This window comes from Peromyscus californicus, unplaced genomic scaffold (genome assembly GCF_007827085.1).
Source record: "Peromyscus californicus insignis strain IS unplaced genomic scaffold, ASM782708v3 Scaffold_3__1_contigs__length_106647218, whole genome shotgun sequence".
Taxonomy (NCBI): domain Eukaryota; kingdom Metazoa; phylum Chordata; class Mammalia; order Rodentia; family Cricetidae; genus Peromyscus; species Peromyscus californicus.
This window is the reverse complement of record NW_026294551.1, coordinates 41,114,523-41,142,308: the sequence shown is the minus strand read 5'-3', so window position 1 is coordinate 41,142,308 and position 27,786 is coordinate 41,114,523.

Here is a 27,786-nt window from a genome sequence, read left to right as displayed (position 1 = left end):
GCTCATTTGCATCTGATTTGATGTTTGTCATTTTGTGTTTTATTTTCTCATGAGGTTTTTCCAAAGGACGTAAGTTTCAGGTCCATTGGCACCTGTTGGCAGGAAGGTCCTTTGTGATTTGTGCCTATGCTTGTGGGCACAGCCAATTGACTGCTCCTCCTCCTCTTTGTCTCCAATTCTGGTGACAAAATCCATGCTAATAACTAATAATCTCAGCCCATTTTTTTTTTCTTTAGGACAAATTCTCTTTGAGCTAAGATCCCATTAAGCTCGGATCTGTAACCCCTATTCCCCTAACAAAAGACACACACTCCTCCTCAGCAGCACTGTCATGGCTCCCTTGCAGCTCAACCCCCACCATGCTATTTGGATCTTTGCTTCCTGAGTGAGAGGCAGAGAAAGTCAAAGTTTCTCTTTGGCCTTGGTGACAGCCCTGAGGTCAGCTTGCTTTATCAGAGATGGAGTAAAGCCCTTCAATGTTAGGTACCCAGCCAGCTTTAGGGATGCTAGATGGACTGTCCACCTAGTTCACAGTCAGTTGGGAGATGCATAGCAAGACAGCCAAGACCAGAGAAGGGCACTGAACCCAACCTGGCTGTTAAGGAGACCTTCTGCGAGGAGTTACACTCCAGTTGGGTCCTGGAGGCTGAATAAGCTCTGCTCAGACAAGGAGAGGCAGACGCTGTCCATAATACTCATGCAAACACAATGTGGTAACAATTCAATAAAACACTAACTCAGGTAGTGCTGGGATGGGACCTTGAAATGTGATTAAAGTCCCTCATCAGCTGATCCTGAATTCAAAAGGGGAGAGAAAACAGGGTGGATCTGGCTGGATCAGGTAAGCACTTTGAAAGAAGTGCTGAACTCAGAGATTCCAAACTGCCACTGGCTCTGCACTGTCCCCAATGCCGTCCTCCACCTCCTTTCCTAGTTTCATCCACCTTGAAGTGAAGCTTGCTTCCCTTACCTTCATTCACCCTCCTCACCATCTACTCCACACACTTTGGGTTTACAGAGTCAACTCTCACAACTGCATAAGCAGACTTAGTATAATATTACTTATGAATTGATCTATCTCCTGTTGGTTCTGCCTCTCTTATTAAGACCTAACTGATAGTAAGAAAGATGATGACAAGATGCTACAGTGCCAGAAGCACACACCGACTGACTGAACACTTTTCATATCTCCCATGGGGTACTTGATGCCTTTCCTTGTCCTGTTAAAAGAAGGGAATGATGTCATGTTTTCTTCTTACAGGTAGGATAACTGAGGCACAGAGAGACCAGGGGACTTTGCAAGGACTGTCACTATCGCCTGGAAGCCTAGGCCTCACCTCTAGAAATGGAGAGCAAGAATGATAGAGATGTGACTCTTGTTCCTGCAGTAAGGAGACACAAGCAGCTCAGACCTTTTGGGTGCTTAAAGTGGAGAGAGGTGGGTAGTGAGATGAGAGATAATGTGTTTAGATTGATGTCATAGCCACCCTGGGTATCAGCTGCCTGCTTTCTCCATCACAGGCAGAGTAGTAGGCAAGAACTGAGGTCAGAGCACACTGCTATCAGGAGGAAGGCACACTGATATTCACCACGACATCTGCTGGTTTGTCTTCCCAGGGATGTATGAGCAAACCCAGACCATGCTGAAGTGAGCAGTAGAAGTGACCAGACTGTATTGCTGGGCCTGTCATGTGGCAGCACTCTCTGATACAGGGCCTTCCTGTCACCCTGAACCCATAGGACATGGGGACCCATACAGTGCTCACCATCAGGAAACTGGCAGCCCAAATGGGTTCCAAAAGGGCTGCCTCTGAAAGACTTGGGAATGTAGGCAAGGGAAGTCCAAGGCTCAGGGAGAAATCTCATTGGTGGTTTAACCTTTGGCATTTCACAGGCACGAAGAAGTGAGTCTCCTAATCTTGTATGTAACAACGTAGTTACCCCAAGGATGCAAAGGTAGCTTTGTTCTTCAGCTCAACATGTGCTGCTGATTGGAAAGATAACAAAGAAAACCTCTTGGCATCAATGATCCTCAGAAATATTGATAAGGTAAACAGTATTTTTACTTCCTTCATATCTTAAAAATGTTTCACAGTTTACTGAATAGCTTTGTACATTTTTCAATGCTTAATTTAAAAAACTATACATTGTTATTATTTGTGTGTGTGTGTGTGTGTGTGTGTGTGTGTGTGTGTGTGTGTGCATGTTGGGGAGGCACACACATGCCATGCTTTGGGTATGGCGATCAGAGGGTAACTTGTGGGAGTTGGTTCTCTCCTTTCACCATGTTGATCCTGGGACTCGAACTCAGGTCCTGAGGTTTGTCTGCAGGTGCCTTTACCAGCTGAGCCGTCTCACTGGCCCCATATTCCAGTGCTTAAGGAGACACGTTACTGTAATTATTCTCTCTTTACAAATGAGAGAACTGAGGATGGTTAAGGGATTGGTTGTAGATCTTGTAGTTGGTAGTTAGAGCTGGTCTTGGCCTTCAGAGACCCTTGACCTTTCTCTACTACACCGTGAAGTCCCTAGAGGCTTGCCTCTGGGCAAAGGTAACTTTCCTCCATTCCACACGGTCTTGGCTTGCTTTTGCATTAATAATACCAGAATAGACAATTTCTTCTTGAGGAGTGGAGGGGAGGAGGAGGGAGGCTGTTAGGGGAGAGGCCCAGTTGCTGCAAAGAGGTGATAATGAATTTACACCAGTGATGGTCAAAATATGGTGATTAATCATACTCCACCTAAGGAGTAGGCATTTATGGGCTGTCAGTCAGAAGAAAATATTTGGAAGTCCAAATCTGAAAAATGTCATAACCAGTGTTTTGAATTCATAGATACTTTGGGTGCTCGTGTAATACCTTGTTTTTCATTTAGAGAAAAAAGAATCTGTCTTTGAAAACCACAGAGGCTTAGGGAAACACTCCTCCCACAGTTCATCTCTGAGCCCTGTGGGCTGGCCTGCTGTGACACACATGAGGCGAAGGTGTTCCATTGGAAGTTTATGCTCAGTATGTCACCTAGAACAAGGGCTCAAGAACTTGGCTCCTACTTTTTTCCCATACCCACTCCCTTTTCCTGCTTGGTGTTCTCTGGCAATGAAAACATCTATGCATCTGTTTTCAGAATCTGTAAAATGAGATCTCTCGATCCACAGCCTCTAGGCTGTCAGGGATTCAGTGACATCCAATGCATTATGCAAGGCCTAGAGCAAGACTTGGGACAGAGGTGGTATTTCTGTCCTACCTGTATCCTTTGATGCAACTAACAAAAACACTTTCTGCATGGTGTGTGCTACTTAGAATTCCAAACTGCTTCTACACGCCAACAGTCTCCTCATCCCGTGATACTGGAATGAGGAGTTGGACAGGTGGTCTTCACTGACTGCTGCTGTCTGGGAGTCTGTGTTAAGCAGCTAATGCAGTTTATCATTTGATCTGCTCAGAACAGTGATGTATATGTTCATGAAGGGTGCTTGAGGGGGAGCTCAAGCTCCAAAGTGCTAGTGCAGTTATCTCTAGATGCTGAGATGGGATTCTAGATGATGATGATGATGATGGTGGTGGTGGTGGTGGTGGTGGTGGTGGTGGTGGTGGTGATAATGGTGGTGGTGATGGTGGTGGTGGTGATAATGATGGTGGTGATGGTGGTGGTGGTGATGGTGGTGATGGTGATGATGATGATGATGATGTTGGTGGTGATGATGGTTGTGGTGATGATGATTTTCTCCCAAATAATCTTACACATGGCATTTATTTATTTAACTTATTTATCATTACTTTTGAGGCAGGGTCTCTTGTAGCCCAGAATGGCCTCAAACTTAATATATGGCCAAGGATGACCTTGAACTCTTGACCTTCCTTTCTTCATTTCCCACACCTTCTGTGGTTACAGGTGTGCATCACCACAACTACCTCTGGTTTGGTCATTTTTTTTCAGGGTTATTTTTCAGAAATTTATACTGCCATGTATAAGAAAGTTGTATAGTTTTCTTTTTAATTATTTTTAAGATTTGCTTTTAATTTTTTTTTTTTTTTTTTGTGTGTGTGTGTGTTCATGCAGCTGCCCAAACAGGCCAGATGAAGCAGCCAGATCCCCTGGAGCTGGTGTTACAGGTGGTTGCGCGCTGCCTGATGTGGGTGCTGGGAGCTGAACTCTGGTCCTCTACAATAACAGTGCATGCTCTAGCCATTTCTCCAGCCCCTGGTTTGACTCTTTAAAGCAAACAAAATACCACAAACCATAACAGAAAACCTAAATTGTGGTTTCTTTATGGATGGTCATGATCTAAACACCAAAGAAAAGGAAGAGGTACACCTGCTGCTGCGGTGGGGAAAATGCAGGGCTGGAACCTGGTTCCAGTCCTTTCTCTCAGACCACTGAAGTGGCTTTGGGGAATCCTAGTCCTACACTCCCTAGGAAACACTGTGTATTTACTGATATACATTATCCATGCTGGGGACAACATGCTGAGGACATTGATTCAGACCTGCAGTCTAGTCCTTGCTGGCGTGGGGCCTCCGACATGTCACTTTGTCTCTCAGAATTCCTGTGTGCTGATAAGATTAGGACAACCTGGGAATTTTGTTGGAACTGAGACTATATCATCGATATACAGCAGCTTGGGCTTCAAAGATGCCTATGTTACTGTCATAATGTTGTATAAGTAATACTGATATTGCAAAAACAACAAATGTTTGTCAACCTGCAATATGCTGAGGCTAAAATTGAGCCAAATGCTCACTCTCTGTGACTGTCAACTTTAGGAATAACTTTTAAAATAAAGACTTAGTTTTTGTCTGTGTATGCATGCCTGTGTGTGTGCACATGTGTGCACAGGTGCCTGAGAGACCTACAGCAGGCATCTGAGTTGGGAGCCACCCAACATGGATACTTGGAACCAAATACAGGTCCTCTGTAAGAGCAATGCATTGCTTTTAACCTCTGAGCCATCTCTCTAGTTCCCATTGTCACCTTTAAATACTGTGTAAAAACAAAAACATGCACACTCCTAAGATGCCCGTGATGCTGAAAACATGATGCTGCCAGAATCATTAGTGTTTTTGAGATTACAGTCACGTGACCTTCACCCACAGTCTGGCATTGTGAGGCTTGAGCTGCAAGTGAAAAACAAAGGCTACCTTGCTCCCTATATACAGTGAAGGTAAAACCAGCAGGAGATTAGGGGGTGGAAACTCAGTCACTCGCTAGGCTTATGATCTTGGGTGAGTCTTGGATTCTCCTGAACCCCAGTTTTCTCATTATTTTATGCATTCAGTCAATCTGGCACTAGTCATGCACAGATTGTTCTACAACAGTGTCTTCCTTTTGTGAGAATAATTCAGCAGGTGAACCAGAAGCAAGCCAAGCAGCGATGTGAAAAATGTTGGATGTGTACTACCGGGCATGTAGATCTGGTGAGAGTCCTGAGAACCGGGCCCCTTGTCAGCTGCCAAGTTCTGTCTATTCCACCCATGCCTGGACCAGCATCCAGCACAGCCATAAACCAGGCAAAGTTTTGGAGTAGAGTAACACTTGAGGTGGATCATAAATGCCGAGACAAGAAGTGGGTAAGGGGACGATAGAAATGAACTCTCCAGGCAGAAGTTAGAATAAGCGCAGGGGCAGGCAGGGGAAGTGCTTGGAAAGCATGGGGATGTTCGCCTAGGGGAAGAGGAAGCTAGGTGCAGGCGCCATCCTGAGTGTGAACCTAGGTAGCAATGCAAAATTGCTTGGGGAAACAGACGAGGTGGTGTTATTATTGCATCTTGCTTCCTTGATGTATATGCATTATAGATTTATCTTATAATTGTTGTTATGGCTTTAGATTTATGTCTACTTTTGTTGGTTCATGATTGATCATTAGTAAGCAAGCATATGCATGCTGATGTGAGGCTCGGCTCTATGCCGTACATTATTGATGGATCCATTCATTCATGCCACAGATACTTTATTCTGATAAATGCTAATTGCTGCTCAGAGTGCCTCACCAAGGTAATTTGCTGAAGCATGAGTTTTGAGCATCCCTGGTTCTACCAGTCTACACACAGAGGCTGCTTGGGGGACTGAATGTGTGCTCTTTCTGCTTCTGTGTGTGTTTCTGGCCTTTGGGGACACTGCACAGTGTTGGCTGCTGAAAGGAGCTGGGTTTTCCCCCACCACATTTCAGCACTGAGTCCTGCAGCTGTCTCTCTCTCCTTCCCAGCCCTCCACAGCCAGCAGACCTGTGCCCACAGCCTGCCTGAGCAGAGTGTAGAAATCAAACAGAGAGACGCATGGGAGAAAAGGAGAAGGAGCAGATGAGAGGGAGAGGTGACTGCAGAAGGTGTCAGCCAAAGCGGAGGGAGGCAGGGCTCCAAGCAGCCAACCGGTGACAGTGTGGGAAGAGAAGACGCAGGTTTTGTCAACACAGGAAGGAAGGAGAGGAAGCAGGTGGGGGAGAGGGTTAGAGAGAGGGGAGAGTGAAGAGAAAGAACGGGACGCAGGAGTTAAACCTGGGAGAGGTTGGGAATGTGAAGTTGGGCAGGAGGGGAGCATAGGAAGAGAAGAAAAGTGGGGGATAAGATGATTGTGTAGACAAGTTCCCCAGAGTCAGCACTCACACAGGAATTCTGGGTTCACGGAACATTGCAGAATGCTAGCCTGTACCGACTCTCCGATGTGAGGAAGTGTCGTGTGTCAAAATATTCAGTGGTGACGCATGAATTAACGGAGATCAATCTGTGTTTAAGGAATCTTGATGGAGCACCCCACAGCACAAATCAAAGCCATCAAGCAAATGCAACTGTTCATCCGATTAACACACGCTCGGCACCTGGCTCTGCAGAGTGCAGCAGCAAGGAACTCAGGCTGGCATCCCAGTGGTGGGCCGGGATTCATTTTGTTTGCTTACTCACCGTTCTGTCTGTGTGTTCTACGGAGGTACAAGAAGTGGTCCCCAGGGATGTGTTGCAGGTTCTGGTTAATGGTCACCGTGTCCCAGAGTTTCTAACAATTACCTGGAAATGAGCCACTATCTCCGGCAAGTTAGACACACATCCTCATCTGGTGCTCATAGACACTGGTTCTTCAGAAGCAGGACCAGAGCAGCCCTGCTCACGCCCAGCTCTCTCCGCTGTTTACAGTGCACCAGGGCAACCCTGAGTTGAGGAGTCTGTGTCTGGCATAGTTATGGTTCCTGGACATGTCATCAGGATGCTCCTTGGCCGGGCCCCTCACCAGGTGGCAGCTGGGGTGTGGGGATCTCAGATTGGAGCCAGTAATTCTGCACTGCTCAAGTTATTTCCTTTGTTCAGAGCCTTGCACCAGAGCTTCTGCTTAGATGCACTGATAGGACCAGGGGTCTGCTGATTGACAAAGGCCTTGACCTGCCACTTAATTCTCTTCTCTTTGTAGGTGGACTAGTTCCGGGAACTGCAGGCTTGGGCTGGAGCTCTTCTCTAACTCAGAAAGACGTTTGTGTATCTAGATCTCTATTCTCCTTCCTCCCCCCTCTCCTCCTCCTCCTTCCCTCCTTTGCTGCTTAGCCCACAATTACTTACTGAATTCTATTATGTGTCAGGCATAAGTTGAGCTTATGCTCCATGGCTAGCTGGGGAGGGGGACACTATTCACAGTAGCCATACTGTGGGCTCAGCCTAGGAATCCATGGACACCGGGACGAAGGAAGAAGATGGAGTATGGCTCAGCTACAAAGAAGAATGAAATTGTGTCATTTGCAGGAAATTGTATGGGTCTGAAAACCATAATAAGGAAAAGAGAGCAGACTCAGAAACACAAATACTGTAGATTTTTTCCCCCTTCATATACAGAATCCAGATTTTCTAAACAAAGATATGAAAGTAGAAGGGGCCTGTTCTGGAGGGAAGACAAGATCAGCAGAAGTGGTGGGGGGAGCAGTGAAGGGTGGTGGTGGAACATGATCAAAGTACGCTGTGTTATGATCTCAGGATGAAACCTGTTACTTGGTATAAATGACATATGCTCACAAAAATACAATATAGTCCATCCAACCTACTATAACAAAACACCATAATCCAGGTAGATCTTACAAACCAGAACTTCTTTCTTAGTGCTCCAGAGGCTGGGAGGAATACGCAGGATGGAGGCAGCAGCAACCACGTTTGCTACAGTAGCTGTCTATCTGTCTACCCTTTTATACAGTCCTCTGGGATTAGAAAACAGATGCTATGTGGCTTTGTGCATTGGAAAAAAATAAATAATTCTGGAAGCTTGAAAGTTCAAGGTCAAGGTCCTGGTAGATTCCAGGCCTAGAAAAATCTGTCTCCAGGTTCACAGAAAACCAACTTTGGCTGTATTCTCATGTGGCAGTGGGATAAAGGAGACCTTGGAGGCCTCTTACATAAGGGCACTTATCCCATTGATGAGGGTTCCACCTTCATGAACAGATTGACCTCTCAAAGGCTCTCCCTCCTGATATCACCACTCCAATGATTAGTTTTAGTATATGAACTTTGAGGACACATAACTTTCAGTCCATAGCAGATATTAGATGATGATATTTGCCAAGGAGGAGAATAAAGGGTAGGAAGCAGGCTCCTCGTACAGATGATACAACAGCCTCATGAGAATCCAATGGCACAGAGAAACCCTGCTTTTTCCTATGGGTCAGACCTCATAGACATGACTCAGGCCCTGTGTAGCTCTGGGTATGCCTTGCTAGCCATGTGTACTTGGTTCCACAAGCACCTGGAAATTTAATTTCCCAGCATACCTTTGGACAGGGTTTCTGAGATGAGGACACATGAAATACTGTAGTGGCTTCTTGGAATGAACAGCGGCAGCCTGGCACCTCCATTGTGACATGACTCAGAGACAAGCTGTATCTGTTGGGCCCGGGGAGACTATGACTGCCATGTGTTTTTGAACAGATGGTACAGTGGACAGCTCAAGAGACATCCTCTATCCAGCCTGCACCTGAGGGTTGCTCCCAAGAGTTGGCAGGATACGTTTCTCAGCCTGTCATGGCAGTCACTCTGATCCACACTAACACTTGGGGGTATTGTTGGGCCTTAGCACAAAACAGAGCACTGAGCAAACAGTTTCAACCATGGCACTGGCTCTCACCAGGTTCTCTCAATGGCTAGATCATGGGTTTTCATTACTCAAATGTCCTGGACTCTGAACGGACCCCCTGCTGCGACAGTGGCCACTCTTCAGTGTTCTGTGAGTTTCTGACTCCACAAACTCCTCTTCATTACAGCCTTTGGTTGTGTTCTCCTTGGCTGGACCCTTCCAGGTTTCTAGACTGGAGAATCCTATTAGTCTTGTCTTGCTGTTCTCCAGGCCCCAGAAAGGCTCAAATCAGCTTGTACCATTTCCTTTCCCAGACTGGGAGTCGAAAAACATTAGATCTTGTTAACACAGCAGTAATCACACCTTCAAAAGAGGCTAAGTCAGGACTAAGACGTGGGATTGTCTGCCCAGAGTGTACATTTCCTTCTGACCGCACAGCCTGCCTCATGAGTACAGGCTCCCAGCGAAGCTCACACGTGAACAAATGCCAATTACCGGAAGAACAGATGGGAGATAACACCCTCCATTTCCTTTATCCACACACTCAGGGACAGCATCCTTCCATTTCCCTGACAATAAGAATCATCAACTTTTTTTTTTTCTTTTTTTGGACCTGGAGTTACAGACAGTTGTGAGCTGTCATGTGGGTGCTGGGAATTGAACCCAGGTCCTTTGGAAGAACAGTGAGTACTCTTAACCGCTGAGCCATCTCTCCAGGCCTGAGTCAGCAACTGTTGTTTGCTAAATCCCTCAATTACAGGGGCTCCTTCCCACAGCATCAGGGTTTCCAGGGGTTGATCTTAGGAAGTAGTGCACTTAAAAAATGTCTCAGGGCCAGTGAGATGGTAGGGAAGGTACACACTGCTGAGTCACACAACCTGAAGTCTATTTCCAGGACCCCGATAGTAGAAAGAAAGAACTGATTCCTGAAAGTTGTCCTCTGACCTCTACACCTATCTTGTGGCCTGTGCATCCCTCCCACACGAAACATAAAACATATACACACAAACAAATCGTATACACTAATAAACGAAAGGTTAAGTTTTATTCTAAAGATCTAGCAGATTCTTCTAATCGTGAAGATTTAGGAAACTGGGGAGAATACAGTAACAATAACTGATTTCAACAGCCATTTTATTTTGCTTTTTGGGAGTAATTATTATTCTCTCTGTATGGATAGGGGAAAGGAAACAGAGAAGAGTGAAGAGACTTTTTCAAGGTCTCACACCTCTGTGGGACTCCATAAGCTGTCTCTAACTGCCCTGTCGAGCCACCTCTCAAAGCAGAGACTCTGTCAAGTTCAGGGGCAGGAAAAATGAGCAATCACCTAAGTGACGTGATCGAAAACTCCTCAGGATGAGGGAATTTGTAGTATGAAGCAGTGGCTCAGAAGCCCCCTTTATCAGAAAGTGTTCTCATCCATCAAAACGTAACCCAAAGGACAGCCTTTGAACCTGGCATCATTCATCCAGACCTCTGGCGAACGAGCTAGTGACAGATTCCCTTGAGAGAAAGAGAGAAGAAAACAGGGAGATGCCACACAGTAGGAGGAGCGGGTAGTCACTGATTGTGACAGTGTGCAGCATCTCATAGGACAGGCTGTTGGGATTAAGGCAGACCACAGGACTCTGGTTCTTCAGCCCACAGTTGCTCCTGCATACCTAATTTCTGCCATATCCCAGCTCCCAAATGCTGCTTGATTTTTGAACTATCATGACCCACCCTTCCTGCAAATGCCCATTCTAGCACTTTCCATATTTATTTTTAAACATTATTTTACATGCTCATATCTTGTTTCACTCAGTTCAGGATTTTAAATGTCTTCAAAACCGAGACAGTGTCATACCTACCTTTATACCCTCCTGTAGTATTCAGAATACTCCTCATTTCCTGAAGATGCTCAGAAAATGTCACAAAGAATCTATCACCAGGTGGCTGGTACATCCTGAAATGACTTCAAAGACTTTAATGTCCTTGGCAACCTGTTTGAGAGGAATGCCTGGGGAACGTGGATAAAATACAGATCTCAGGGGTTGGAGAGATGGTTCAGCTGTTAAGAGTGCTTACTGCTCTTGCAGAGGACCAGAGTTCAGTTCCCAGCACCTATATCATGCAGTTTAAAGCCACCTGTAACTCCAGATCCAGAGGGATCTGATGCCCCCTTCTGGACTCCTTGGGCACCCACACTCATATGTGCACATACACTTCTATCTGTAACTTGACATGTAAATTTTTTGTTGTTGAAAATTCAGACCCTGGCTCAGGATGTCTGGATGGGACTTGAGAGGTTGTACTTCAAGCATGCTCCCATGTAACCCTGCTTCTGTCTGGGACCACACAATGAAAAAGGAGGCTTAGATTATCAGCACATTCCATGTACTGCCTCTTGGTGACCAGTTATGTCAGAGGGAAAGATCAGCAGCTGGGCCTGTGTATCCTAGCATGCTCTTTTCTATCTTGAACTTAGGCAGGCTACCTAAGTGAACATTGTTACATGGACTTTGCACTAATTAAATCACTAGGTGGGATTTGATTCAATTCAATTTAACTCAACTCAATCACTGCACCAGACCAAAGGACCAGTTTGCTGCCTGGTTTTGCCCATTTACATTTTGACAATGTCTCATATCAGCCACATGCTTATATGTGGCTTTTGCCCCTAAATATTCTCCCACCAATATACCAACTGAATGAGGTAATTAAGGAAGAATGCTTCTATTGTGTTGTTACTTTACATATGCTGGGCCTCTCCTGGCTGAAAGATGTCCCTACCCTGCTAAATGAAGTGGCTCCCTGTCTGTCTTCCCTGGGTAGATATGGTGATCCCAGGCTGGTCTGTTCTATCACTCCTTTAACGATCCCCCAATGATGATGTGGCACACATGGTTGATGAATCAGGAATGCTCTAACTGGGTTAGCCAAGGACTCATGTCCATTGGAACACTGCAAGACTTGTTCTGGTGAGTTACAGAAATGGAACCCATGCTCGGTGTCCATTATCTTGGTTCCGAGAGTCAAATGGTACACTGTCATTATGATCTGCCTGCATAAATCCGTTCTGAACCCTTTTATGTCAGATCTGGTGTCTGTACCAGTACCATATGATGCTCTTAGAACTTTTTCTGTGTGTTCCTTCTTCCTAATCTTGTGAATCTTCCTAATCTTTTGCTTGAGCAAAACACATTGGCTTTGGGGGTTTTGCAAGATTGTAGCCTCACTTTGAGATGAAACTATTTGCCCAGAACAGGCTATTATTTCTGCATTTTCTAGTCCAGTTATTGACAAAGGATTTGGTGTGTGCTACGCAAATCCCCCTCTCCACCTGCTGTCTGCCTGTCTATCTATCTATCTATCTATCTATCTATCTATCTATCTATCTATCATCATATCTTCCTATGGATATGAAATGGAAGTGTTTGATTATCTAGGAATAAAGCTAATGGAAGTGGAAACACAGCATTGACAGAAGACTCAGTCAGAGGAATACATTTTCAAAAGAACACAATATGGTCTCCTGCTTAGTAATCAGAAACAAAGAAAACATTGGATTGTGAGGCTCCTGGTGGTCAGTGCATAACAGGCAGTAGAGTCAGTTGCAGGGTTAACACTGGACAGAGCACGTGACCCCTTTTATGTTACTTGGTAAACAGCTCTGAAAGCAATTCTTCTAATGAACGTTTATATGGGGTATCAAACAGCATCCTTCACACATCTGGAAGACTTGCCATGCACCTTTGTAAGACATCTTCTTTAATACACACCGTTACCAAAATATTCAAGGGCAACTTTAATAAACAAATTCTCAGCTCTAAGAGGAAGGTACTTAGAATTTGTAAGATGAACAGCTTGACAAAATATTAAATATCATAACACAATTTTCTACTTGTTAAATTAAAAGAGCTTATTGCCATCAAAATACAAGCTACATGAAATGAGATCTGACAAGGCAGTGAAAGTAGTGAAGCAGCGTAGTCAAAGCGATCTCTGGGTTTTATCCTGATTTCACTTAAAGTGCCAACTGGGAGGAGCCACTCCGAGATGTCTGGTGATTGTTCGGATGTGGACTCCATCCCCAATGCAGGGTCTAAGGGACCCTGGCAAGTTACTTGCCATCTTTGAGTATCAGTCCTATTCAGTGAACATATACATATGGATATGGATATATCAAATGGATATCAATGTGGATTAGGATTAAAGGAGCTAGTCTATTAGAGTTGTACAACTTTGTGTCTGGATGTTGTAGTAATCACAGCCAGGAGAGAGTTGGTTTTTGATAGGGTATTATCTATCACAGTAATTCTAGAAATCACCCAGAATATTCATTGTGTAAGATGGAAGCTCCTAGTCACTATAGATATTAGCATTCAAGTTTAATTAATTATCAGGTAGTTAATATATGAAACTCAAGACCTTGTGTGTAATCACGCATTCCGTTCAGGGCCTGGTGGTTGCTGTGTTGGATGGGAGAGATAAAAGAAACTTCCCTAAGTTCTCGTCACCACAGACAGTTTTGTAGGCGAGTGTTGACTCTAGAGAAATGCATAAGCTGTGTAGCATGTAAGTTGTTACTCACAATGCTGTTTCTTTCAGGCTAGGTAGCATTGGTAAAGAGTGGACAGCTCACAGTTCTTTGGAAAAGGCTTGGAGGACAAGGGTCTCAGATTTGCAAGTCAATCAGACGGTTGTGTTCAAAACAAAGCAGATAGAGAAGCCTTGGAGCACAGCAGGGGCTGGCCTCCCCAACTGCCCGTCTTCCCCACAACAGCCCATTGGAAAGTGTAGGAGGCAGACCAAGGAGCCATCTCTGGGCAGCTGGAGGATTTCCCTCAACACCAGACCAGAGCTTGCTCCAATAGCTGGATGGCTTATAGAACTAGCTCCCACTTTACCCTAAATTGGTTCCCAGTCTAGGCATCCTTACAACCACACAAGTATGTATGTGCACAGAGACGTCAGAATGAAACCCTCTCCTTTGTACAACAACAGGGAAAAACCCCAAAGGTGTTCTCTTCCTGAGTTTAATTAGGGACTTCTTCCATCAGGAAAAGCTTCCGGAGACCGAAGGAGGATGGTAGACAATAACTAAATGAAAGCTTGACTCTTCTCTGCTATTGGCCTAGAAGCTAAGGCTGCACATGGCTGACTTTGCTGCTTCATGTCCATTGCGCTTGGCACCTAATTCTCCAGTGAATCTCTAGATCTCTGAGGAACCTCTAACAATGAGTTGGAGCTCTGTCAACAGCCTCCTCTTTCTTCCTTGATCCCGTTGGCAACCATACAGCCATGGTTAAGCTGCTCTTCTGTACTCAGCAACGAGAAAACACTGTAGGAAAAGAGATGTGGCCTGGAGTTGAGAGTCCTCCAGGTTGGCTAAGAGTGGACATCTGTAGGAATGGCTGGTAACTGCAAGAGGAAGTTACTAAACTCTACAAGGGAAAAGTGTGTGTGTGTGTGTGTGTGTGTGTGTGTGTGTGTGTGTGTGTGTGTGTGTGTGTGTAGCTGTATAGGTGTATGTGTATACATACATGTGTATGCATATTTACGTGTATATGTATGTAGAGGCTAGGATATGTGTATATGCAATGCATCTGTGGCTGTGTAATGTGCATGTGTAATGTGTGGGTATGTGTGGATGGCAGACATAAATGTACACTTCCACATCACAGATCTTCCTAACTCGGGGTGCAGTTACAGTGTGCTAAGTGTTGAAAGCACCTTGAATGCTTACTCCAAGGTGCGGCAGATCACTATGGTTGATGAGCTTAGATCGCTAATATTTAATGTTTACCACTGAAGGCAAAAGAATTGAAATAAGAAAATGACAGTCTTGACCAAGGCCAATGCATTTTAAAAAAAAAGAAAAAGAAAAAGAAAGCATTGGCTTTGTATTTATCACAAGAACAGAAATCCATTCCCACTGACAGAAATTCATTCCACCTGCAAAACTCCCCATTTCCCCCACTTGCTTTTCACTCAGACCAGCCCCACAAGATGGATGTGTTCACCAGTTCCCCAGAGGTAAGGAAGATAAAGGCTTGCAAACTCCACAAGTATGTTCTCCTAATTATCGTAACTGGCATTTTTTTTTTAAACTCTGCAAACCATCTATTCAGATTAAACTCCAGCCCAGGAGCCTTTTATTTGAAGATTGTCAGTGAAGGGTGGAAAGGCACCTCTATTGTGTGATTTCCGCAGCTTTAATAGCCCAAAGAGAGGCACTGAAAGAGATCCCGGTATTTGCGTGTAAGTGATTTTTTGTTAGGAAAGATCTAAAAATACTGGTAGCAGCCCGTTTCCCTATCCTTTCCCCTTAAAGCCAGACTAAGACCTTTCTCTGTTTAACCAACCAGAACAACATTCTAGAAGTCTCTTGATAGTACCCTCATGTCCCAGTGTCCCATAAGATCTAAATAAACAAATGAGTCCAGCCAGTGTATGGGGGCTTCAGCTGCGCTTATCATCAGGGATACATTTACCCATTTAATAACTGCTCTTTCTCCAGACACTTAACTGCACCACTGTAAACACACAGAGAAGCCCGTGGGGCTTGAAGAAGGTGGCTCAGCTGTTGAGATGAGACAGGTGGTTTGAAACTCTGTCCCCGCAGTCCAACCTCTTCCGCAAGTGAGTCTCTGGGTGTGGGATCAGAAGAGTTGCCTCATGGTGGGAAGATCCCACCTGGAACCCTCTACCCATTTGCTGTGTTGCTTTTCAATCAAGCAGAAATACACTGATGAAGAAATGGAGTTAAATCTGTGCTTGAGAGAGGAAACCTTGGAAGAAAGAGACGCTCTGAGGTGAGAGCATGAGAAGATGAGAGTCAATGACCCATGTGTCAGATCTGCCCATCCATTTACGACCACCGTAACTCTGCATCTTTAAACTATACTCATTGTGGCAGCAGGTGGAAACTTCTAGAATGGCTAAGTCCATCTTCAGCTTTCCTCTTCTCTGTTCCCTCTACCTCTCTTCTATCAGTATCTTTAACTGAGGGATTTTGTTTCTATCTATCTATCTATCTATCTATCTATCTATCTATCTATCTATCTGTCTGTCTGTCTGTCTGTCTGTCTGTCTATCTATCTATCTTTCTGTCATCTATCTTTATCTACCATTTATCTATCAGCTATCTTTGTAGCTAGAGTTTTCCTGCCTGGCCCACAGTCAGGACAAATCTCTCTCACCCGCCAGTCCCGCAGCCGCTCAGACCCAACCAAGTAAACACAGAGACTTATATTGCTTACAAACTGTATGGCCGTGGCAGGCTTCTTGCTAACTGTTCTTATATCTTAAATTAATCCATTTCTATAAATCTATACCTTGCCACGTGGCTCATGGCTTACCGGCATCTTCACATGCTGTTTGTCATCATGGCGGCTGGCAGTGTCTCTGACTCAGCCTTCCACTTCCCAGCTTTATTCTCCTCCTTGTCCCGCCTAAACTTCCTCCTGCCTGACTACTGGCCAATCAGTGTTTTATTTACCAACAAATCAGAGCAACGCATTTGTCATACAGAACATCCCACAGCAATCTATCTACTATCTATCTATCTATCTATCTATCTATCTATCTATCTATCTATCTGTCTTTCTCTCATACAATACATCTTGACCAAAGCTTCCCCTCCTTCCAGTCCTCTCAGCTTTCCCTACCTCCTCTCTCCCCCAGATCTACTTCTCCTCTATTTCCCTTCAAAAAGAGCAGGCCTCCCAGGGCTATCAGCTGAACATGGCATAATGAGATTCAGTAAGACTTGGTATAAACCCTCATATCAAGGCTGCATGAGGCAGCCCAACAGAAGGAAAAGGCTCCCAAGAGCAGGCAAAAGAGTCAGGGACATCCCCACTCCCATTGTTAAGAGTCCCACAAAAACTCTGGGCTAAACAATCACAATATTTTTAGCTGTCATTAATCCCCCAGACTGACAACCAATTGAACATGTGGCTTTACACACTCCCTGTTAGATGAAATGCTACACTTGCCTTTGGTCTGTGTTTATGAACTTTAGGCCATATGTGCTTCTGGATCCTGGGATCTAACCATGAGTTTATTCAATTGGTCCAAGTCAGACAGATGTCCTTAGAAACCCCTCTCACTTTCTAGCAAAAAGCCCTAGCACTTTGTAAAGTGTTTTATTCATGATCCAGAACCTCTGGAATAGTATAGAAGCCCCACCCCTTAACCTTTTGCTTCTTATGATTTCTCTTGCTCTTGACCAATGCTTCTTACTTCTTTTAAAGGTCACCTCATATTTTCAATTCTTGTCTAATCCTTGCAGAGTGATTTTGCAGTTTTTCTCTTTTTGCTTTGTGATCTTGCCCTTGCTCTTGGGAACCTTTACAGATGCCTGGCCAGTCTGCCATGCAGTCTACCAGGCTCTGTGATTGCCGGAGGGTCTCACAGCCCTAGTCTTGGCAAATGTCCCCAGTGAAACCAGAGAAGGGGCCTTGTCCAATGGGTTCATGAGTGTCCATTTGAAGGGTGATGATAATGTTTCCAGTAAAGATTCCCAGCTGCCATTCCCAATACTGACCAGTCTCAAAGGACCTCATTTCTCACAGAGACCATTTGGGGTCCCAGGAACTAAAGCAGAGCTTAGAATTCAATGAGTGTTAATGTCCCTGGCTGACAGACCAACTGAATGAGTGGCTTCCCCTTGTCATAGTTTTCTGGCTCTTTGTTGGAAGAATTAAGGACCTAGGAGTCAAGGACCAGGCAGGGGAACACTGCTGCTTCTATTTGGAAAGAGTGGATGCCAACATATTAAAGCCTCCTCAAGGCCTGCCTTGTTTTGCCCATGAGTGATTCCTATACTCAGTAGGTCACCCAACTCATTTGTATGTCACACCCAAGACATTCCTTGCAGGTAGTTTGCATGGAACATTCTTTGCAAAAAATGCTGATTTTGCCCAAAGCCTTCACTTTATCATGAAAAAAAAAACCCCACACATACAAATATAAATATACATGTACACATACACACAAATATGTGTACACATATATACACATATACTTGTTTGTACATAGCAATCAAGAGACCTCCCATATAGATAGTATTCTCCATTCCATTCCTCCCTTAAGGACCATTGTCTTCTGCAAACATGCATCTCTCATTAGCCACTCTTTCTCACAGGGGCCACCTACCTTCAGGGACTCCCAGGTTCCAGGAAACTCTGGGACATTCACATTCATAGACACAGGAATGCACCACACAAACCAGGAGTCAGCAAATACTTTTCTGGGAAGAACCAGATGGTGACTATTTCAGGATATGCAGGCCAGACAGCCTCTGTCACATGGACTCAGCTCTGTCACTGCAGCACGAGAGTGGACACAGACAATACTGAGACAAATGAGTGTGGCCCTGTGCCAACAAGAGTTCATTTCTGAGCCCTGAAATCTGAATTTTATGTAACTCTTCCACGTCACCAAACAGGATTCTTTCGGCCATTTAAGACTGCAAAAGACATGCCAAGCTGCCAGGCTGCACAGAAGTAAGCAGCAGGCTGGTATAGTTCCTTGGCCAGTCAGCCAATTTGTGTTTCATGTCAACAGGCTCTGACTGTCGTGTCCACAGAATGCTAGTGAACCACGTTAAGGGGCATGCTTTAAAGGATGCTGTGATGAATTCTTAAATGTTACCATCCCTGTGAGGACCAGAGAGTGAGCTCCAGCACTGTAGCCAGCTAGACACATCCACTCACCTTCAATAGACCAATTAAACAAATAATACTGAAAAGCAACACACACACACACACACACACACACACACACACACACACACACACACACACGAATGTGCGTGCTCATGATTATTCAATGTGACCACACCGGGAAGAGAAACAAAGAGGTTCAGTGACCCCCCAGCCCACCCATACTAAGTCTATTTTCAGGGTCTTAAGTTTAGGTTTAAATAGAAGGCAAGAGGTACACACAGCTAAGCAGCCCTGGTCAAGGAGCAACTTCTGCCTTCCCCCCCTCCCCCATCACTCTCTCTCCTCTAGTCCATCCTACAAGCTGGTCTGACAAGTTGTCAGAACTGTATGAAATCTCCTTCTGAGAGACAAGTTCCCCTCCAGCTGACACCAGGCTCCCCGCCTTTTCCATCCTCCAGCATGAGATTCTTGGAAAAACTCCAATTTCCTGGGGTCCATTGCTAGAATAATTTGAGACCCAAAGGGAAGCTGTCTTTAGAATATCTTCATTCTGGCCAGGGTGGTTACACAGGAAAACTGCTCAGTTCCTAAACACAGCCCTCTAAGCATCATGGCTGCCCTTTGCCTCTTCTGGGCACTGTGCACTGGGCATGTGGGTTTTCCCTGAGGCCCAAACGGCTCTTCTTTTGCCACACCGATCTCCCTCCTCTTTCTCCCTTGTCAGGGATTTGTCATCTGAGCTGATTCCAGCTGGAAGCTTCCTGCCCACAGTTCCCTCCACAAAGCTGTGTGTTTTAACAACAGCAAAGGCATCTGCAGAACCCCCAAGATGCCATCTCACACTTGCATCCTGTCACTGCCATGACAAATACTGCATCCTGAGCCTGAGAAATGGAGTTGATGGACTGATGGCAGTCTTCTCCCTGAAAGATAAAGATGCCACCTGGCTGGAACATCTGTGCTGTCATTAGCTCAGACTCAGACGAACCTCAGCAACGTCTCCCTTGTATCCCAGAGAAATGCAGATAAGTCCTATCTAACTTGAGGGCATGTGATGAAGTCACTGGTTGTTGGGGTGAGGAGCACACCCAGTTTTCGTGTGCTTTTTGAGGAAGGTTCAGCTCTAGGTAGTGCCTCATGTTCAATTGCAATGCTGACATTTGGTACATTTTAGAGGAACCTGCTCTCCGGAAGGTTCCATGCTCGATGCTGCTGATACAAGGGCAGGGGTTAAACAGCTGTTGTGTCGCTCACTCCGAGCTCAGTGGAAATGACAGGGACATCACTGGCCAGTTACAGCGCAAGATATCCTGGAAAGGTGTAAGACCGAGCAGAGGACTTGGCTCAGCCTCTCTGTCTCTCTCTCTCTTCCTCTCCACCTCTTGCCTTTCAGTGTCTCCCCTTTCACTAAACAACTCAAAATGCCACTAGGATTCCCACTTCTGCTTGTGAACACACCTCTGTCAGCACTCCCATGAACTGAAACCACCACAGACTTTTTAATCACTCCATTGTGCTTTTTCCCACTCAAAGCCCATTCTCGAATGAGTGTTCTCATACTAGAATCATCTAGAACCCTTTGGTGGCTCTGGGCCTAGCAATCCTTCTGTCTCACCTCTGCCCTCTTTTGTTTAGCTTAATATGATTTCTTCATGGTCTGTGTTTTTCATGTTCTGTTTCCGTTCCACACCTGGAGTCCAATGGCCGTATCCAAGAACTGGCTCCTCTGTATGTTATTACGCGAGTGATTTAAGGAATATAGTTCATTTCTTGGCACCTCAGGTTTTTTTTCACTGTAATATGGACATAATGGTAGTCTTCCCCTCCTAGGGACCCTGGGAAGATTAACAAGAAAGACAGCCTCACATACAAGGGTCTGGAAAACGCCTGGCCAGAGGGGCAGTGACTGACGCCACTGTCCTTAGGAGTGTGCTACCTACAAGTCACATCCTGAGAGTCTCCTCACAAGAGTCCTCCTGACGCAGGCTAAGGAAGGTCCCTTTTATATTGTACAACAGTGCCTCGTCACTCATCATAAGTGGCCACTATGCAGTCACAAGCCTGACTCTTGGCTGAAAGCTGGTCCTTGTGTGCTGTGCTCGTGGCTGTCTGTGTTTCTGTTTTCTGTGCCTGCGGAATTCCTGTGACATGATGAAAGCACTGGAAAGATGGATGGTCCCTATGGGCAAGGCACAGTGAAAGGATGCTTGGAACCCCAAGCAGACCAATGCTCCTGATGAGGGAGCCTGTGGTGACAATCAAGATGACAAGATGTGCATCCTCCCCTCTCCCTACCTCTCCTCTTTCCCTGTCTCAGTAGATTTTATGTATTATTTTAGAACAACTTAGAGTTCATAGCAAAATCCAGCAGAAGATGCAGGCTCCACATACATGTGGCCTCTCTAGCATCCCTCATTTCCATGGTTCCTTCTTATTCCTTCTGATTCTGCATTGACACATCATTATCACTCAAAGCCCACGGCTCACACCAACCGTCACTGTTGCTGTTACACATTCTTTGGGACTGGACAACACACAATGATGTGTATTTACAGTAGCACAGGAAATAGTTTTAGCTTCCCGAAATGCTCTGGGTTCTAACTCTTCACTGCCCACTCCTGCTCCCTGGCAACCACTGACCTTTTAACTTTCTGGAAAGTTTTGCCCTTTCCAGAATGTCATACAATCTGAAACAAGCATGCTGCTTTTCCAGTCTGGTGCCTTTCATGGAGTAATATGCATTTAAGGCCCTTCTTTGTCTTTTCATGCCTTGATAGCTCTTCCATTTTTAGTGCTGCATAATACTCCACTAACTAGATTATACCAGCAGTTATTGACCTCTTCATCTTACTGAAGGGCATTTCATCCACTTTATGATTTGACACTTATGAATAAAGCACCTGTAAATAGTTTTTACAGAGCTTTGGCTGTATCAAATTCCTTTGATATAAAAGAGCATGACTGCTGGTTCATGCAGTATTATTTAGTTTATAAGTTATTTAGTAATTAGTTATTATTTAGTTTTATAAGAAACTGCCCACTTGTCTTCCAAAGCTGTCGAGTCATTTTGCACTCCCAGCATTGGTTTATGGACATTCCTTTGGATCTGCATCCTAACCCAAATTTGGTGTTACCAGTGTTCTGACCTGGAGAATATAAAAGGTATGCAGTGGTATCCATTAATGTTTCATTTTCTATTCCCTGATGACACGGCATGGAATGTCTTTTGTATGTTTATTCCCTGCCTTTCTTGGTCTGGTCTAGGATACATGGGTCATTGAGATCCTGACCCCATTTCCGGTCTGAATCACAGAACAGGGTGTGTTCAGAGTTGAGTAAACATGGAGGCAAAGGACATCCAGGTGCCAATGCTTGCTTCTCAAACAACTGGATGAGGGAATCCCTCTGCAGCATGACTGGCTTTCCAGATGTTTCACGTACACACCTCTGAAAGCCACTACATATATCTCACTCCAGGTTGAAAGACCAAATGCCTTTCCTAGAACTACTTTGGGTAAAGGGAAGACAATGGTAGAGGGCATGGATATAAAAAGGGGATGAGCCTAGTTTTTCTTCTCTCCTTGTTTGGTTATGAGTACATATACATCCCTTGTATGCAGAGCTTATAAACAGACATGGACACAGTCTTCTCAAATGCTGAGAGCTGTCATTCTTCAGAGGTTTGCGCAATACAGGAGAGATGCCATCCCAGTGATGGGGATGTACCGCAGTTGGCAGGGTGCTTGCCTAGCATGCAAGGAGCTCCTGGCCAATCCCCAGCACCAGATAAACTGAGCATGATAGCACACACCTGCAATCCCAGCACTGGGGAGGTGGAGGCAGGAGGAGCAGAAGATCAAGTTCATTCTCAACTATAGTGAGTTCAAGGCCATCCAGGATTACATAAGGCAAAACAATCGACTTTGCCTCAGAGCCTATGTGCAGTTTGAGGAAGAGATGGCAGCTGGCACACCCTAGCTAGTAAGTATGTCTGAGAACTTCATTCAGGGCATAGAGACTAATGACTAGCTTGCCGCTTGTCCCTCTCCAAACTGTGTGCAAGCAGGCATTACTAATTGATCACAGCACACCTGCTGAGTCTGACATCCATCTTGGAATTCCTTTTGCTCAAAGCAATGACTGCTCCCACATGCACTTAGGAGCTGAGCTCCTTCTGGGAACACTCTCCTCGGGTGGGGAACCTGAGAAGCAAGAAACGTTATGTTCTTTAAGCCTTGACATTCATCAACGTTTTAAAATTCTCACAGGTGAGTTAAATCTATGCATTTGAGAGAAAAATCACTTTCACAATCCGGGCTGTGAAAAAAATTTTTTAAGCTCATTCATGGCTCATTAGGAGACAGTTCACTGGGGCAAAGGGTAGAGAATGTTCTTGGCACTAGAACAAAGTCCTAGGCTATTTCTGGGAGGGGCATGTCTTGATATTTCAGGAAATTCAGAGGGGGTGTCTGCAGAGAGGGCAAGGCCAAACCTCTCCGTTTGCTCCAGTGGTGCCTAAACCACTCTGCACATTCAAGTCACATGCAGAATTTAATCCCATCACTTGGGAGACAGGGGCAGATTGATCTCTGTGAGTTGGAGGACAGCCTGGTCTACATAGCAAGTTCCAGGACAGCCAGAGCTACATAGTGAGACCTTGTCTCAGAGAACAAAAACAAAAAACCCAACAACAAAAACACCCCAAAACTTTTAAAATTAGAGTGCCAGGCTAAGACCCACTCAGAAAGGGGTGAGCGTCTGGAGACATCAGCAGATCAGTAGTTCTCAAAGGTCTCAAGTGACTCCACTATGCGGCCAGGTTTGGGAACACTGCTCTGGACACCACACTGCTTTAGAACTGCCTGCCTCCCTTCTCCTCAAAGATGCCCCCAGAACTCATCTGTTTCTCAGACAGTAGGTCTGTCATGAGCTGTGGGGCAGACAAGGGAACTAAGCCACAGAGGAATGAGTTGAAGTGTCAAAGTTCAAACAGTGGGAGAAACTGAGTCCCGGGGTCTTCTTATCTATAACAAGAGCTGTGGCCAGGTTGGTTCAGAAGAAGGAAGAAAGACCAGTGAGTTCATATAACAAGAAAGGATGCACTGAAGGGGATATATGCCCTTCTTAAAAAGTCATGTGTTGGGAGGCCAGTTTCTCAAACTTTGCATGCATGTGCACACACACACATGCCCGTGCACACACATACACACACACAAAGTAGAGTAACTAAGTGTGTCAAACAAAAATCAACAACTCTCGTGTCCCAGTCTCAAGATAGGCCAGGAACATTCCCATGGAGGAAAGTGTGTGAAATACTAGTCTATATGAAAGAACAGATTCATGTAACAATATTTTCACAGGCTGACTCTCAAGGTTCAGCAGTTCATGTAATGAGATTATTCCAACCTGGAGGCCAATTGGAAAAGCAATTACAGAACATTAAGGCCCCATTGCTTAACTCCTTGGTCCTGCCCACCTCATTCCCTGTCCTGCATCCATCACCCCAGACCACCTTTAGATTGCACATTGGGCCAGTGAGAAGCTGGGTGTCTTGATTCACAAGGACTGCAGAGATTTCCATGATAGAAGTTCAACCTTTCTTCAGTGATCATTTAAACCAACTTCCCAGAGAGAAAAAAAGAGTTACACAAATATCTTCATGGTCTAGGTGTGGGCAAAATGTTTTTGCTGGCACTGTCTCACTTAATACCCATCAGTTGATAGTAGGTACCTATTAGTCACTACCCCAGGGGTATTAAATACTTGATATTTCTGTTGCCACCCTCCACCCCCAGCTGTGTACATTGCAGACATCACTAATAGATCTCAGCACACATTCCTGTAGAACCTGTCCTGGGTCCTGAGCTTCTCAACGATTTGATTCTACATGTACTTGAGAACCTCAAGTCTGGCCTGCTAAGACCTGCCAGGGCAGTTTTCATTAAGCTGAGGCCAGGAGAGGTAAAGCAACTTTCCTGAGGCTATCCTGCTAGGAAGTGGTACACCTGGAATTAAACCTCAAGTCCCAAATTTTAGCATTAGCACTCCTGGTATTCATGCTCTCTCTGACCTCCATTCCCCTGTATATGAGAGCATCTTCTAGCTTGGCTGATTTCTCATCTTTCCACACCCAGCTTCAGGTTACTCACCATCTTGAAAAAGCTGCTATAACTACCTTCCTCCACTCTATGATAGTTAGGTATCCAGGTTTCCCCTTGTCTCCATTCCCACCCGACCCTGGACACACCTCTATTATCACACAAAAACCTTCACTACAAGGTTCAGTTTCTTACACAGCAAGACAGTATCATGAGACATTAACTGATGTGGTTTTGCTCCAAATATGTAGTGTTGCTCTCACCTCGCCTGTCTCCTCCAATCGATCAGAGGGATGAGGGCATCTTGTTCGCCTGCTCTTGAGGTTATGTCAGTGCCACATGGGAGCAAATAGAGCCTTTTAGACTGCGTCAGCCTCTAGAAATCAACAAGACAGGAGCTGTGCGGGAAAGGGCTCTTGGAATGTCAAGATCGGCACATGTCCGTGTCTAAGTGGGCCAAGAGGCTCTATGGAGGACATCTATTTCACCGCCTGTCAAGGAGCTGTGGGAGGAAGACTTAGAGAGAACAGAATAAGATGCTGGTGAGTGTCCTGGAGAGACCAGAGGGAGTGTTGGAGGGAGTGCATGCCCGCTTCCATGCTGGAGAGGGTTGCCTGGAAAAGGGAGCATGATGCACTAATACTCCCAGCTAAATCCGTCCACATTTCTCCAGCACAGGGTGGCAGCAGGAAGACAAACTTGTTGGACTCTGTGGAGAAAGGAGGGCCTGAGCCATCCCCATCAAGACTTTAGGGTCCCATGGAGGCTTAGGAGAACTTCAGAAACAATTTATATGCTTTCAAGAAGACCGTGGGAGTGACTGAGAGAGCTCCTGAGGGAGCCCCACATTCATGGTCAGACTGCACAAGGTCTACTGGATCAGGATTAGGTCAGAGTCCCTCTTAGGATCCTAGAGTTCATATCTGGGTCCTCCCAAAGCCACTGTGCTCTTCCTTCAAACAACCTCTGGTTGGGCACAGTTCTTCTTGCCAGAATTTGAGGAACTTCCCAGTCCTGGTCTTCAATGCCTCATGGGACTCTGACCTACAGGACTCAGGAGGGAAGGGTAATGGATGGCTGCTATCTTTTCTAGCTGATACCGGAATCAGTGACATACTTGATGGGCAAACCCTGAGGATCCATCAGTTTGGTGTAGGGCAGAGTACTTTCCATGATGCTCCCACCATGGGGAACCTTTGTAAGACATGGACCGTTGGATAGTCAGTGTTGAAATGCACAAGGAAATCAGATGGGTAGAGAAGAGGAGGGATACAAAGGCAGACTGCAAAGAGCTCAGGCTGGGGATAACAGTGACATCACCGGGCTAGAAGGGATTTACCTTCCCAAAAGCTAACTCGGTTGCACATGGGGGTTAGCACAATATGGGCTGGTATCCATTGTCCAAAAACAGTCCCCAGATTCATCTTTTGATTAAAAAAAAATGTGCAGCACCAAAGTGTCAGTCAGCATGAAGGCCATGTTTTAGGGAAGCTGAAGTGAACCGTCTTTGCTAGTGCTGAAGTGAGGAGTGAGAAAGAAGTCTTGACATTTGTCTTTGGCATGCTGCTCAGTTCTTGTTTTTAAGAGGTAGTATTATCAGAGCAGTGGATAGTTCACTATCACTCTTTGCTAGAACATACTGGATTTCTAAGACTGGATGGCTGGTAGGGCAGTAGAGAGGGGGATGAAGGTCTTTATGGGGACTTTCTCTTGCCTTGCCTCCCACTGACTCTAGGCTTATTCAAAGGGGACTGTGGTCACAAAGCAGTGGGAATTAAGTGGAGAAATTAGAAATTCCAACTTTTGAATGAGGAATCTTCACTGACAGAGGAATAGGAGAGCAAAGGGATGAGCGCTTCATCACTATAATTTCCTCCCAAGAAAGTCCAAGTCTGAAGACGATGAGAGTTCATCTGTGGGTATGAGCCTCCCAGTCTTACAAGCCTCTCACACATCAAGTCTGTAAAAAGCCAAGAGTTACTACTTCCCAACACAGTTAAAGTGACATTTTATAGATGATGGTGGTGGTGATGATGATGATGATAAATGTGTGTGTGTGTGTGTGTGTGTGTGTGTGTGTGTGTGTGTGTGCATGTGTGTGTATAAAAAGAAACTTCCAACTTTGGCTTCAAGTCCTCAGGGCTCTTAAACAAATGTGAACCAACAATACATCACTCGAAGCAGCATCTAATTTATTGATCGAATCCCCATAAATGCCAGCTAACAAGGTTGCCACAAAATAATGTCCCTATAAAAGGCCTCGATGGCTTCTCCTGTGGGAATAAGGCTAGAGTCGCACTTCTTCATTGGGTATGCAAATGGAAGGTGGTGTCATTCTGGAACATTCTACAACCTGATTACTAAGCCAATGTGGGTGGGAGGGAGTCTGTAGGATTGCACATACAGGAGTGTGGGTACAGCATGGGAATGCTAATCACTCATGAACTTTTTTGAGAATTTTCAGGGACCTCACTCAGATACACAAACACACATCAGACACATCTCTGTGCTGATATCTTTGGTATGCTGATGAGAACTTGTGCTCTGAGTTCTTTGAGAGAATGTTTCACATTTATTTATGGGCTACAGTGGCTGGCAAAGTGCTTCATACTTGTCAATCAAAAGGGAATTTAAGCACATGTGTGTTGTTGAGTGTCTGAGCTTTGCCTCAATGGTATTTGCTGAAGTCAGTGTGAGACCATGCATGGTCATGGGGATATGATATCATGGTGTGGATGAGTCTGTTTCTTAGGGAAGGCTTTCACATAGCTGATAGTGTTCATTGAGTATGTGCATCCTCCCAGAGACTCCAGGCATCATAAGTATTCATCTCCAGCACTAGGCGTTCCCAGCCCCCCACAGATATCCCAAGAGCCCACAGTGGCTCCCCACCTGACCACTCCTGTATTTTCCAGAAAACTGGTCAAATGAGGGGTACCCTGTGGCATTTATCCACAGATGGTATACGAGCTCTGGCTGGTCTAGTCTGGGACATGGCT